Below are 13,093 nucleotides of genomic sequence, written 5' to 3' on the forward strand. Positions count from 1 at the left end.
GTTGTTGTTTTTGGTGATTTTCTTCTGCGAGCTGCAGGGGAATTAGCTTAAATGGTAGAGCGCTTGCATCGCATGCGAGAGGTAGTGGGATCAATGCCCACATTCTCCAATTGGACTTTGCCTGCCCGTTAACTTGTTGTTGTTGTTGTTTTTGGTGATTTTCTTTTGTGAGTTAAAGGGGAATTAGCTCAAATGGTGGAGCGCTTGCTTCGCATTTGAGAGGTAGTGGGATCGATGCCCACATTCTCCATTTGGATTTTACCTGCTCGTAATGTTTGTTGTTGTTGTTTTTGGTGATTTTCTTTTGTGAGTTAAAGGGGAATTAGCTCAAATGGTAGAGCGCTTGCTTCGCATGCGAGAGGTAGTGGGATCAATGCCCACATTCTCCATTTGGATTTTACCTTCTCGTAATGTTTGTTGTTGTTGTTCTTGGTGATTTTCTTTTGTCAGTTAAAGGGGAATTAGGTCAAATGGTAGAGCGCTTTCTTTGCATCCGAGAGGTAGTGGCATCGATGTCCACATTCTCCATTTGGATTATGCCTGATCGTAACGTTTGTTGTTGTTTTTGGTGATTTTCTTGTATGCTTTGCAGGGGAACTAGTTCAAATGGTAGAATGCTCGCTTCACGTTCGTGGGATCGATGCCCACATTCTCCACTTGGATTTTGCCTGCTCGTTAACATTTGTTGTTGTTGTTTTTGGTGATTATCTTCTTTGAGTTGTAGTTGAATTAGTTCAAATGGTAGAGCGTTCGCTTTGCATGCAAGAGGTAGTGGGATTGATGCCCACACTCTCCAATTGGATTGTGCTTGCTCGTTAACTTTTGTTGTTTTTGATGATTTTCTTGCATTAATTGGAGGGAAATTAGCTCATATGGTAGAGCGCTCGCTTTGCATGCGAGAGGTAGTGGGATCAATGCCCACATTCTCCAATTGGAGTTTGCCTGTCCGTTAACTTGTTGTTGTTGTTGTTTTTGGTGATTTTCTTGTGTGAGTTAAAGGGGAATTAGCTCAAATGGTAGAGCGGTTGCTGAGCATGCGAGAGGTAGTGGGTTCGATGCCCACATTCTCCATTTGGATTTTGCCTGGTCGTTAACTTTTATTGTTGTTGTTTTTGGTGATTTTCTTGTGTGATTTAGAGGGGTATTAGCTCATATGGTAGAGCGCTCGCTTTGCATGCGAGAGGTAGTGGGATCAATGCCCACATTCTCCAATTGGATTATGCCTGCTCGTTAACTTGTTGTTTTTGGTGATTTTGTACTGTAAGATAAAGGCAAGGCAAGGCAAGGCAAGGCAAGGGGAATTAGCTCAAATGGTAGAGCGCTCGCTTAGCATGCGAGAGGTAGTGGGATCGATGCCCACATTCTCCATTTGGATTTTGCCTGCTCGTCAACTTTTGTTGTTGTTTTTGGTGATTATCTTCTTTGAGTTGCAGGGGTATTAGCTCAAATGGTAGAGCGCTTGCTTCGCATGCGAGCGGTAGTGGGATCGATCCCCACATTCTCCCATTGGATTTTGCTTGCTCGTTAACTTTTGTTGTTTTTGATGATTTTGTTGCAATAATTGGAGGGGAATTAGCTCAAATGGTAGAGCGCTTGCTTAGCATGTGAGAGGTAGTGGAATCGATGCCCACATTCTCCTATTGGATTTTACCTGCTCGTAATGTTTGTTGTTGTTCTTTTTGGTGATTTTCTTTTGTGAGTTTAAGGGGAATTAGCTGAAATGGTAGAGCGCTTGCTTTGCATGCGAGAGGTAGTGGCATCGATGCCCACATTCTCCATTTGGATTATGCCTGATCGTAACGTTTGTTGTTGTTTTTGGTGATTTTCTTGTATGCTTTGCAGGGGAACTAGTTCAAATGGTAGAATGCTCGCTTACCCCGGGTTTTCACTGGATGCGGTTGCGGTGCGGTTGCGGTGCGGTGCGTCTTGACTGCGTGCTCCGGACGGGTCAATTTTTTTGTCAATCCACACCGGCTCCGCACAGCTGCGGTCCGGCAGCTCCGTCGCCGCCCACTTCCCAACGTGTCTCGCGGGACCGCGCGCGCGCGATCATGTGGCATTTCACAACGACAAACATACAGAAAGTCTGCTCAACAGAGAAGCAGAAAGATATGAGATTCCATGCAGCATCCTTTTTTTGGTTGTCCTTGTAAAGTATATTAATAACGAGAGTCGGGTCAGTGCCCACTCTTTATTTCTGTCTTCCCCGTCCGGCTGCCGCTCAGTACGGCAAGCGAGACGGGCACAACAAGCAATCGCGAACATCAAACTCACAATACATTACAGTCCTTATAAAAAGGATGTGCCGTGTCATATATTATTTTGTGGTTTTCCACCTCCAATATAAACCTCTCCTCGTCCATGTTCGCTGGTGTCTAAACCGTGAATGAGCACATGGCCCGGCGACGCCCACGTCACGTTTTGCTGAAAAACTTGCGAAATAGGAGCTGGCGAGTATTTTATTCTGAAAGGTAACCGGAAATTTATTTTGAAACTGCCTCGGTCTTCCTGTCCCGCTCGATGTGTTTTGTGCTAGCTTGCCATTTGCCGGAGGCCTACCGCTGCGGCGTCCGGCAAAAATAGAAAATAGGCTATCCTTGCGGAAGGCTTGCGGCACGCCGCAGGCCTTCCGCAGTCGACACGCAACGCACCCGCAAGCGGTGTAAACTGCACCATTCGAATGAATGGAATCTAATTGCTTGCGTCGCCGGACCGCACCGCAACTGCACCGCAACCGCATCCAGTGAAAACCCGGGGTTAGCGTTCGTGGGATCGATGCCCACATTCTCCACTTGGATTTTGCCTGCTCGTTAACATTTGTTGTTGTTGTTTTTGGTGATTATCTTCTTTGAGTTGCAGTTGAATTAGCTCAAATGGTAGAGCGCTCGCTTTGCATGCAAGAGGTAGTGGGATTGATGCCCACATTCTCCAATTGGATTGTGCTTGCTCGTTAACTTTTGTTGTTTTTGATGATTTTCTTGCATTAAATGGAGGGGAATTAGCCCAAATGGTAGAGCGCTCGCTTTGCATGCGAGAGGTAGTGGGTTCGATGCCCACATTCTCCATTTGGATTTTGCCTGGTCGTTAACTTTTATTGTTGTTGTTTTTGGTGATTTTCTTGTGTGATTTAGAGGGGAATTAGCTCAAATGGTAGAGGCAAGGCAAGGCAAGGCAAGGCAAGTTTATTTGTATAGCACATTTCATACACAAGGCAACTCAATGTGCTTTACACGAGGAAAGACAACACATAAGCATCAAGAAACAGTAGTTAACATTCAGAGGAAGAAAAATAAATGAAAATAGGTTACAAACTAACAATCTTAAAACATTATTCAACAAACTTTAAAAAATTTAACATAAGGAAGTTTAAAATGATAATGATAAAAATAAAAATAAAAATAAAAAATAAAAATAAAAATAAAAATAAAAATAAAAATAAAAATAAAAATAAAAATAAAAATAAAAATAATAATTAAAAAAAACACTTAATTAAAGCTGTTTAAAAGTCCCTAATCAAAGGTATAAGAAAAAAGCAAAGTTTTTAACCTGGATTTGAAAGCATTTACACTCGGGGCTGACTTCACTTCTGTTGGCAGCCTATTCCATCTGTGTGCAGCATAATAGCTAAATGCAGCTTCACCATGTTTGCTTCGAACTCTGGGTTCCACTAGTTGGCCCAAGTCTGTAGATCTCAGAGCCCTGCTGGGCTTGTACTCAATCAGCATTTCTTGGATATATTCAGGACCCAAACCATTTAGTGATTTATAGACGAGTAGCAGAACTTTAAAATCGATTCTACAGCTGACAGGGAGCCAGTGTAAATCCTTAAGTACTGGAGTAATATGTTCTGATCTTTTTGTTTTGGTCAGAACTCGAGCTGCAGCGTTCTGAATGAGCTGCAATTGTCTCATGTTCTTTTGAGAGAGTCCAGTCAGAAGACCGTTACAGTAGTCTAGTCTGCTGGAGATAAAAGCATGGATAAGCTTCTCTTGGTCTGCTTGAAGCATGCAGTCCTTCAGTCTGGATATGTTTTTCAGCTGGTAAAAGGCTGTTTTAGTGATAAATTTAATATGATTACTGAAGGTCAGATCTGAGTCTATTAATACCCCAAGATTTCGAACTTGGTCTTTAGTTTCTAAAGACAGTGACTCAAGCTGTTTTTTAACAGCAATCCTCTTTTCTTTATTGCCGAAAACAATGAGCTCCGTTTTGTTTTCGTTCAGCTGAAGGAAATTTTGGTTCATCCAGTTGTTAACTTGCTCTAGAGAATGACACAATGCGTTAATAGAACTGCTGTCATTTGGGGACATAGATAAATACAGTTGTGTGTCATCTGCATAACTATGATAGTCAACATAGGTGTTCTGAAGCATTTGACCCAAAGGTAACATAAACAGACTGAACAACAGGGGTCCAAGGACTGACCCTTGAGGGACCCCACATATCATGGCCTTTCGATCAGATTCAAAATTTCCAATGGTCACAAAGTAACTCCTTTCCTCCAAATAGGACCTGAACCATTTAAGGACTGTTCCATTTAATCCCACCCAAGTTTCCAGCCTGTCTAACAGTATATTATGATCAATCGTGTCAAATGCTGCACTGAGGTCCAACAAGACGAGCACTGATACCTTCCCTGCATCAGTGCTCAATCTTATATCATTCAGTACTTTAATCAGAGCTGTTTCTGTACTGTGATGAGGTCGGAAACCTGACTGGAATTTATCCAAAAGTCCGTTTAAGCTCAAAAAATTGCTGAGTTGATTAAAAACCACTTTTTCAACTATTTTAGTTACGAAGGGAAGGTTTGCGATTGGTCTATAATTTGCTAGCAGGGAGACATCCAGTGTTCTCTTTTTTAGAATGGGCTTGACGGCGGCTACTTTCAGACATTTAGGAAGTTCACCTGATTGAAGTGAGCAATTAATTATTTGTTGTAAATCGATCTGAACAGATTTCACAATGGTTTTGAAAAAGCCAGATGGTATTGTGTCAAGACAGCTCGTGGAAGGTTTCAATTGCTGAACCGAGTCTACTACAGTATTTTGATCCACTGAGTCAAATTCTGTCATGGTAATTAAATTATTCCTAGGTGATTTTAAGTGCAGCATCGTTTTGTTATTTTGCTGGTTTGTAACAATGTTTGACCTGATGGCTTGTACTTTTTCACTAAAGTAGCAGGCAAATTCATTGCATTTATCTGTTGAGAGGAGTTCTGGCGCTGTTTGATTTGGGGGATTTGTAAGTTTGTCAACCACGCCAAATAGAGTGCGTGTATTGTTGAGGTTCCTACTAATAATTTCAGAAAAGTGTTGTTGTCTAGCTATTACTAACTCTTGGTTAAAATGACAAAGACATTGTCTGTACAGGTCAAAATGAACTTGGAGTTTAGTTTTTCTCCACTTTCGCTCTGCTTTTCTGCATTTAGATTTCAAAGTCATTATGTTGGTAGTACACCTCCAAGGTGTTTTAGTTCGGGATGAAATGGTCTTAGTTTTAATAGGAGCAACAGCATCCAAAACATTTGAGATTTTTGAGGTGAATTCATCCAGAAGTTCATCAACGGTCTCTGCATTTACAGTTGGTGATGCAGCCATTAATTCCATAAACATGTTGCTTGTATTCTCATTTATGTACCTTTTTTTAATCGAGACAGTAGTTGTTTGAACTTCTGGGATTGTTTGTAATTCAAAAAACACACAGGAATGATCTGAAATAGCCAGATCTTTCACCTCAACAGATAAAATGTCAACACCTTTAGAGATGACGAGATCAAGAATGTGACCTTGATTGTGTGTTGGACCTTTTACATGTTGTGAGAGACCAAAAGTATCAAGTATATTACAAAATTCTTTGGTATTTTTATCCAAGTTGTTGTCAACATGAATGTTAAAGTCTCCAGTTAAGACCAGATAATCATAGTCGGTACAAATTACTGACAGCATTTCTTCAAATTCCTCCATGAATCTGCCTTTTTGTTTTGGAGGTCTATAAATTATGACAATGACGATGTTTGGTTCACCTTTTACCAAAAGACTAAGATATTCCAATGAATTAAAGCTTCCCAATGAAATTTCTTTACACTGAAATAGAGATTTAAAAATGGCAGCAAGTCCACCACCTTTTTTGCCATTACGACATTTGTTCATGAAACTAAAATTTGTTGGTGTTGCCTCATTGAGAACCGTGTTGCAGGAACCTTCTGTTAGCCATGTTTCACTGAGGAGAAATAAGTCAAGATCATATGTCATAATAATGTCATGAATCAACAATGATTTGTTAACTAGTGATCTTGTATTTAGTAGCGCTAGTCTCACAGTGGCAATCGGAGACGCTGGTTTAGTCAGAGGTTCACAAGCTATACTGACTAGGTTTGTAGCTTCTGACTTATTTCTTCTCATTTCTTTTGCCAACTTTCTACTTCTTGTAATCACAGGAATGCTACAAGCTTCCTTGGGTCCTGACTTATTCTGGGAACACACGTTTTTTATATTGTATATGTAGTCTGGACCCAAAACATATCAGACCGAGCTGTAGTTGAGATTCTCCATAGCCAAAGATGGAGGTCGGCGGGTGGGGAGCTGTATGCTGAGGCTTGGTGGAGTCAGACGATTAGTGGATAGCTGAATGTGGCGTCTTGGGGGGAGCATGGGCGAACCGTCATCAGCAGGCAGCTGCCTGGAGAGACTTTTATTTAGCTGTATGGACAGATTGACCAGATTGCTCAACCTGTTGGTGAGACTCGCTGGCGAGTCAGTCATCGGGTCATTCGGGGGCGGTGCACAGCGCGGGGGTGCATCCGGCAGTGAATCCGGTAGTGGCGCTGTCTGGCAGGTGTCGCTTGGGGGCGATGAACAGCGCAGGGGTGCATCTGGTAGTGAAACTGGTGTTGGTGGTCGTGGTGGTGTTTGGCAGGTGTCGTTCGGGAGCAGGGGAGCTGGATGTTCGGTGTTTGGAGTGTGGGCAGATGAGGACAAATCAATCTGTTCTGAAGGGCAGGGAGTGCAAGATAGTGAGCCAGCCTCACCAGATCCTCTTCTTATCGGTTGTTGTGTTTCATGTCCTTTGTTTTGGGAACATAGCGTCCAGTGACGCACGCTATGGAAGATGTTGGCTGTCAGTAATCTGACTCCCTGCTTATTGAGATAAATCCCATTGCGTTGGAAAAGATGGCGACGTTCACAAAACATAGAAAAATTGTCAATAAAGTTCACTGAGTAAGAAGCACAGATGCTTTTCAGCCATCTCGAGAGTGACATAATCCGACTGAAACGCTCATCACCTGGTCGGACAGTAGGCAGAGGACCACTCAGAAAAACCTCTGCGTTTAGGCATATTATCTTGTGTAGAAGGGTAATAAAGTCTTGCTTCAGTATCTCAGACTGTTTTTTCAACACATCGAATGCTCCTGTGTGAATCACAATCGATCTCACAGTCGGGTAGTCAGTAGCAATCTTGTCGACTTTTTCAGAAATGTCCAGCACCATGTCATTAGCAAAACACAGAACTTTTGTGTTTTTTCTGCTGCACAGACGTTTAACACCAAACAAGGCTTTGTCGCCTATTATCAGTGTTTGTGTTTCAGTAGCTGAACGGATTTGCTGAGGAGGTCCGGTTTCATACCTTTGACTGGTGCTGTGATCCCCCGAGGCTTGCTGGCTCGGCGACAGCACGGCAAACCTGTTTCTCAGTTCGATATCAGTATTTTGTCTTCGTCGGCCAAGAGACGGTTTCCTTTTTCTTGCTGGTACTAACGTCCAAGACTGATTTCTTGGGGTTGAGGTAGCCTTTTGCATAGGCCGACGTGTTTCCTCAGGCATTAGTTGGCGGTCAGGTCCAGTTGTTGGGCGACGACTGCTCAGTTTTGGCTTTGCTCCCAGCACATTCCACAGAGGGTCGGTGGATGGAGCTAGCTGTTTGTTAGCATGCTCATGACCACCGTTTGGAGACATTGGCAGTGTGGTGTCATTCCACGATTTTCCATTCACCTCCACAAACATTTCAAGGCGGTGCATTCTTGTCTCCAGCACTGCCATCTTCTGAAGAAGTTTGTGGTATTCATCGGTCGAGATGGAAGGCATCATTCGTCCAGCCATGCTGCTAGTAGCAGTCGCGTGCTGATTAGCAGGCCGTGCTCACGTTATCGTGAGGAGTTTCCCAAATAAAAAATAAAAAATGTTGAAAAATGCGCCCAGCTGGTTGTATCTACCAAACAAAAAGGTAGTACAGCCACATCGAGGCAAATATCCAGGAAAAATCCCAGAAAAAGAAAGAAAAAAAGGTTATCAGCTGAAAGAATGCAAAGCAAAGCAGGAGCAGAGCAGATTGCGTCTACACACTAGGAAAGCAGGAAGCAGAAGAGCGCTCGCTTTGCATGCGAGAGGTAGTGGGATCAACGCCCACATTCTCCAATTGGATTATGCCTGCTCGTTAACTTGTTGTTGTTGTTTTTGGTGATTTTGTACTGTGAGATGAAGGGGAATTAGCTCAAATGGTAGAGCGCTCGCTTAGCATGCGAGAGGTAGTGGGATCGATGCCCACATTCTCCATTTGGATTTTGCCTGCTCGTCAACTTTTGTTGTTGTTGTTTTTGGTGATTATCTTCTTTGAGTTGCAGGGGTATTAGCGCAAATGGTAGAGCGCTTGCTTCGCATGCGAGCGGTAGTGGTATCGATCCCCACATTCTCCCATTGGATTTTGCTTGCTCGTTAACTTTTGTTGTTTTTGATGATTTTGTTGCAATAATTGGAGGGGAATTAGCTCAAATGGTAGAGCGCTTGCTTAGCATGCGAGAGGTCGTGGAATCGATTCCCACATTCTCCAATTGGATTATACCTGCTCGTAATGTTTGTTGTTGTTCTTTTTGGTGATTTTCTTTTGTGAGTTTAAGGGTAATTAGCTCAAATGGTACAGTGCTTGCTTCGCATGCGAGAGGTGTTGGGATCAATACCCACATTCTCCATTTGGATTTTACCTGCTCGTAATGTTTGTTGTTGTTGTTTTTGGTGACTTTCTTTTGTGAGTTAAAGGGGAATTAGCTCAAATGGTAGAGCGCTTGCTTTGCATGCGAGAGGTAGTGGCATCGATGCCCACATTCTCCATTTGGATTATGCCTGATCGTAACGTTTGTTGTTGTTTTTGGTGATTTTCTTGTATGCTTTGCAGGGGAAGTAGTTCAAATGGTAGAATGCTCGCTTAGCGTTCGTGGGATCTCGATGCCCACATTCTCCACTTGGATTTTGCCTGCTCGTTAACTTTTGTTGTTGCTGTTTTTGGTGATTAACTTTTGAGTTGCAGGGGAGTTAGCTCAAATGGTAGAGCGCTCGCTTTGCATGCAAGAGGTAGTGGGATTGATGCCCAAATTCTCCAATTGGATTGTACTTGCTCGTTAACTTTTGTTGTTTTTGATGATTTTCTTGCATTATATTAAGGGGAATTAGCTCAAATGGTAGAGCACTTGCTTCGCATGTGAGAGGTAGTGGGATCGATGCCCACATTCTCCAATTGGATTTTGCTTGCTCGTTAACTTTTGTTGTTTTTGATGATTTTCTTGCAGTAATTGAGGGGAATTAGCTCAAATGAAAGAGCGCTCGCTGAGCATGTGAGAGGTAGTGAGATTGATGCCCACATTCTCCATTTGGATTTTGCCTGCTTGTTAAATTTTGTTGTTGTTGTTTTTGGTGACTTTCTTGTATGCTTTGCAGGGGAAGTAGTTCAAATTGTAGAATGCTCGCTTAGCGTTTGTGGGATCGATGCCCACATTCTCCATTTGGATTTTGCCTGCTCGTTAACTTTTGTTGTTGTTGTTTTTGGTGATTATCTTCTTTGAGCTGCAGGGGAATTAACTCAAATGGTGGAGCGCTCGCTTTGCATGCGAGAGGTAGTGGGATTGATGCCCACATTCTCCATTTGGATTTTACCTGCTCGTAATGTTTGTTGTTGTTGTTTTTGGTGATTTTCTTTTGTGAGTTAAAGGGCAATTAGCTCAAATGGTAGAGTGGTTGCTTCGCATGCGAGAAGTAGTGGGATCAATACCCACGTTCTCCGTTCGAATTTTGCCTGATCGTAACGTTTGTTGTTGTTTTTGGTGATTTTCTTGTATGCTTTGCAGGGGAAGTCGCTCAAATGGTAGAATGCTCGCTGAGCGTTTTTGGGATCGATGCCCACATTCTCCATTTGGATTATGACTGATCGTAACGTTTGTTGTTGTTTTTGGTGATTTTCTTGTGTGATTAAGAGGGGAATTAGCTCAAATGATAGAGTTCTCGCTTTGCATGCGAGAGGTAGTGGGATCAATGCCCACATTCTCCAATTGGATTATGCCTGCTCGTTAACTTGTTGTTGTTGTTTTTGGTGATTTTCTTCTGTGAGCTGCAGGGGAATTAGCTTAAATGGTAGAGCGCTGGCATCGCATGCGAGAGGTAGTGGGATCAATGACCACATTCTCCAATTGGACTTTGCCTGCCCGTTAACTTGTTGTTGTTGTTTTTGGTGATTTTCTTTTGTGAGTTAAAGGGGAATTAGCTCAAATGGTGGAGCGCTTGCTTCGCATTCGAGAGGTAGTGGCATCGATGCCCACATTCTCCATTTGGATTTTACCTGCTCGTAATGTTTGTTGTTGTTTTTGGTGATTTTCTTGTATGCTTTGCAGGGGAACTAGTTCAAATGGTAGAATGCTCGCTTAGCGTTCGTGGGATCGATGCCCACATTCTCCACTTGGATTTTGCCTGCTCGTTAACATTTGTTGTTGTTGTTTTTGGTGATTATCTTCTTTGAGTTGCAGTTGAATTAGCTCAAATGGTAGAGCGCTTGCTGAGCATGTGAGAGGTAGTGGGTTCGATACCCACATTCTCCATTTGGATTTTGCCTGGTCGTTAACTTTTATTGTTGTTGTTTTTGGTGATTTTCTTGTGTGATTTAGAGGGGAATTAGCTCAAATGGTAGAGTGCTCGCTTTGCATGCGAGAGGTAGTGGGATCAATGCCCACATTCTCCAATTGTATTATGCCTGCTCGTTAACTTGTTGTTGTTGTTTTTGGTGATTTTGTACTGTGAGATGAAGGGGAATTAGCTCAAATGGTAGAGCGCTCGCTTAGCATGCGAGAGGTAGTGGGATCGATACCCACATTCTCCATTTGGATTTTGCCTGCTCGTCAACTTTTGTTGTTGTTGTTTTTGGTGATTATCTTCTTTGAGTTGCAGGGGAATTAGCTCAAATGGTAGAGCGTTCGCTTTGCATGCAAGAGGTAGTGGGATTGATGCCCACATTCTCCAATTGGATTGTGCTTGCTCGTTAACTTTTGTCGTTTTTGATGATTTTCTTGCATTAATTTGAGGGAAATTAGCTCAAATGGTAGAGCGCTCGCTTTGCATACGAGAGGTAGTGGGATCAATGCCCACATTCTCCAATTGGAGTTTGCCTCCCCGTTAACGTTGTTGTTGTTGTTGTTTTTGGTGATTTTCTTGTGTGAGTTAAAGGGGAATTAGCTCAAATGGTAGAGCGGTTGCTGAGCATGCGAGAGGTAGTGGGTTCGATGCCCACATTCTCCATTTGGATTTTGCCTGGTCGTTAACTTTTATTGTTGTTGTTTTTGGTGATTTTCTTGTGTGATTTAGAGGGGTATTAGCTCAAATGGTAGAGCGCTCGCTTTGCATGCGAGAGGTAGTGGGATCAATGCCCACATTCTCCAATTGGATTATGCCTGCTCGTTAACTTGTTGTTGTTGTTGTTTTTGGTGATTTTCTTCTGCGAGCTGCAGGGGAATTAGCTCAAATGGTAGAGCGCTTGCTTTGCATGCGAGAGGTAGTGGCATCGATGCCCACATTCTCCATTTGGATTATGCCTGATCGTAACGTTTGTTGTTGTTTTTGGTGATTTTCTTGTATGCTTTGCAGGGGAAGTAGTTCAAATGGTAGAATGCTCGCTTAGCGTTCGTGGGATCGATGCCCACATTCTCCACTTGGATTTTGCCTGCTCGTTAACTTTTGTTGTTGCTATTTTTGGTGATTAACTTTTGAGTTGCAGGGGAGTTAGCTCAAATGGTAGAGCGCTCGCTTTGCATGCAAGAGGTAGTGGGATTGATGCCCAAATTCTCCAATTGGATTGTACTTGCTCGTTAACTTTTGTTGTTTTTGATGATTTTCTTGCATTATATTAAGGGGAATTAGCTCAAATGGTAGAGCACTTGCTTCGCATGTGAGAGGTAGTGGGATCGATGCCCACATTCTCCAGTTGGATTTTGCTTGCTCGTTAACTTTTGTTGTTTTTGATGATTTTCTTGCAGTAATTGAGGGGAATTAGCTCAAATGAAAGAGCGCTCGCTGAGCATGTGAGAGGTAGTGAGATTGATGCCCACATTCTCCATTTGGATTTTGCCTGCTTGTTAAATTTTGTTGTTGTTGTTTTTGGTGACTTTCTTGTATGCTTTGCAGGGGAAGTAGTTCAAATTGTAGAATGCTCGCTTAGCGTTTGTGGGATCGATGCCCACATTCTCCATTTGGATTTTGCCTGCTCGTTAACTTTTGTTGTTGTTGTTTTTGGTGATTATCTTCTTTGAGCTGCAGGGGAATTAACTCAAATGGTAGAGCGCTCGCTTTGCATGCGAGAGGTAGTGGGATTGATGCCCACATTCTCCATTTGGATTTTACCTGCTCGTAATGTTTGTTGTTGTTGTTTTTGGTGATTTTCTTTTGTGAGTTAAAGGGCAATTAGCTCAAATGGTAGAGTGGTTGCTTCGCATGCGAGAAGTAGTGGGATCGATACCCACGTTCTCCGTTCGAATTTTGCCTGATCGTAACGTTTGTTGTTGTTTTTGGTGATTTTCTTGTATGCTTTGCAGGGGAAGTCGCTCAAATGGTAGAATGCTCGCTGAGCGTTTTTGGGATCGATGCCCACATTCTCCATTTGGATTATGACTGATCGTAACGTTTGTTGTTGTTTTTGGTGATTTTCTTGTGTGATTTAGAGGGGAATTAGCTCAAATGGTAGAGTTCTCGCTTTGCATGAGAGAGGTAGTGGGATCAATGCCCACATTCTCCAATTGGATTATGCCTGCTCGTTAAGTTGTTGTTTTTGGTGATTTTCTTCTGTGAGC

General features: G+C 42.6%; 5 non-coding genes across 5 annotated transcripts; all 5 read left to right on the plus strand.

Moving 5' to 3' along the window:
• Positions 1-1,295: 1,295 nt before the first annotated feature.
• On the plus strand, positions 1,296-1,368 carry trnaa-agc (transfer RNA alanine (anticodon AGC)). Its single transcript has one exon. It is a non-coding gene; the product is annotated as a tRNA-Ala (tRNA).
• Positions 1,369-2,992: 1,624 nt separating this feature from the next.
• trnaa-ugc (transfer RNA alanine (anticodon UGC)) lies at positions 2,993-3,065 on the plus strand. The gene has a single exon. It is a non-coding gene; the product is annotated as a tRNA-Ala (tRNA).
• A 5,411-nt stretch (positions 3,066-8,476) lies between these two features.
• On the plus strand, positions 8,477-8,549 carry trnaa-agc (transfer RNA alanine (anticodon AGC)). Its single transcript has one exon. It is a non-coding gene; the product is annotated as a tRNA-Ala (tRNA).
• Positions 8,550-8,750: 201 nt separating this feature from the next.
• trnaa-agc (transfer RNA alanine (anticodon AGC)) lies at positions 8,751-8,823 on the plus strand. Its single transcript has one exon. It is a non-coding gene; the product is annotated as a tRNA-Ala (tRNA).
• Positions 8,824-11,060: 2,237 nt separating this feature from the next.
• Positions 11,061-11,133, plus strand: trnaa-agc (transfer RNA alanine (anticodon AGC)). Its single transcript has one exon. It is a non-coding gene; the product is annotated as a tRNA-Ala (tRNA).
• Positions 11,134-13,093: the final 1,960 nt, after the last annotated feature.

The sequence above is a fragment of the Festucalex cinctus genome, chromosome 7 (genome assembly GCF_051991245.1).
Source record: "Festucalex cinctus isolate MCC-2025b chromosome 7, RoL_Fcin_1.0, whole genome shotgun sequence".
Taxonomy (NCBI): Eukaryota; Metazoa; Chordata; class Actinopteri; order Syngnathiformes; family Syngnathidae; genus Festucalex; species Festucalex cinctus.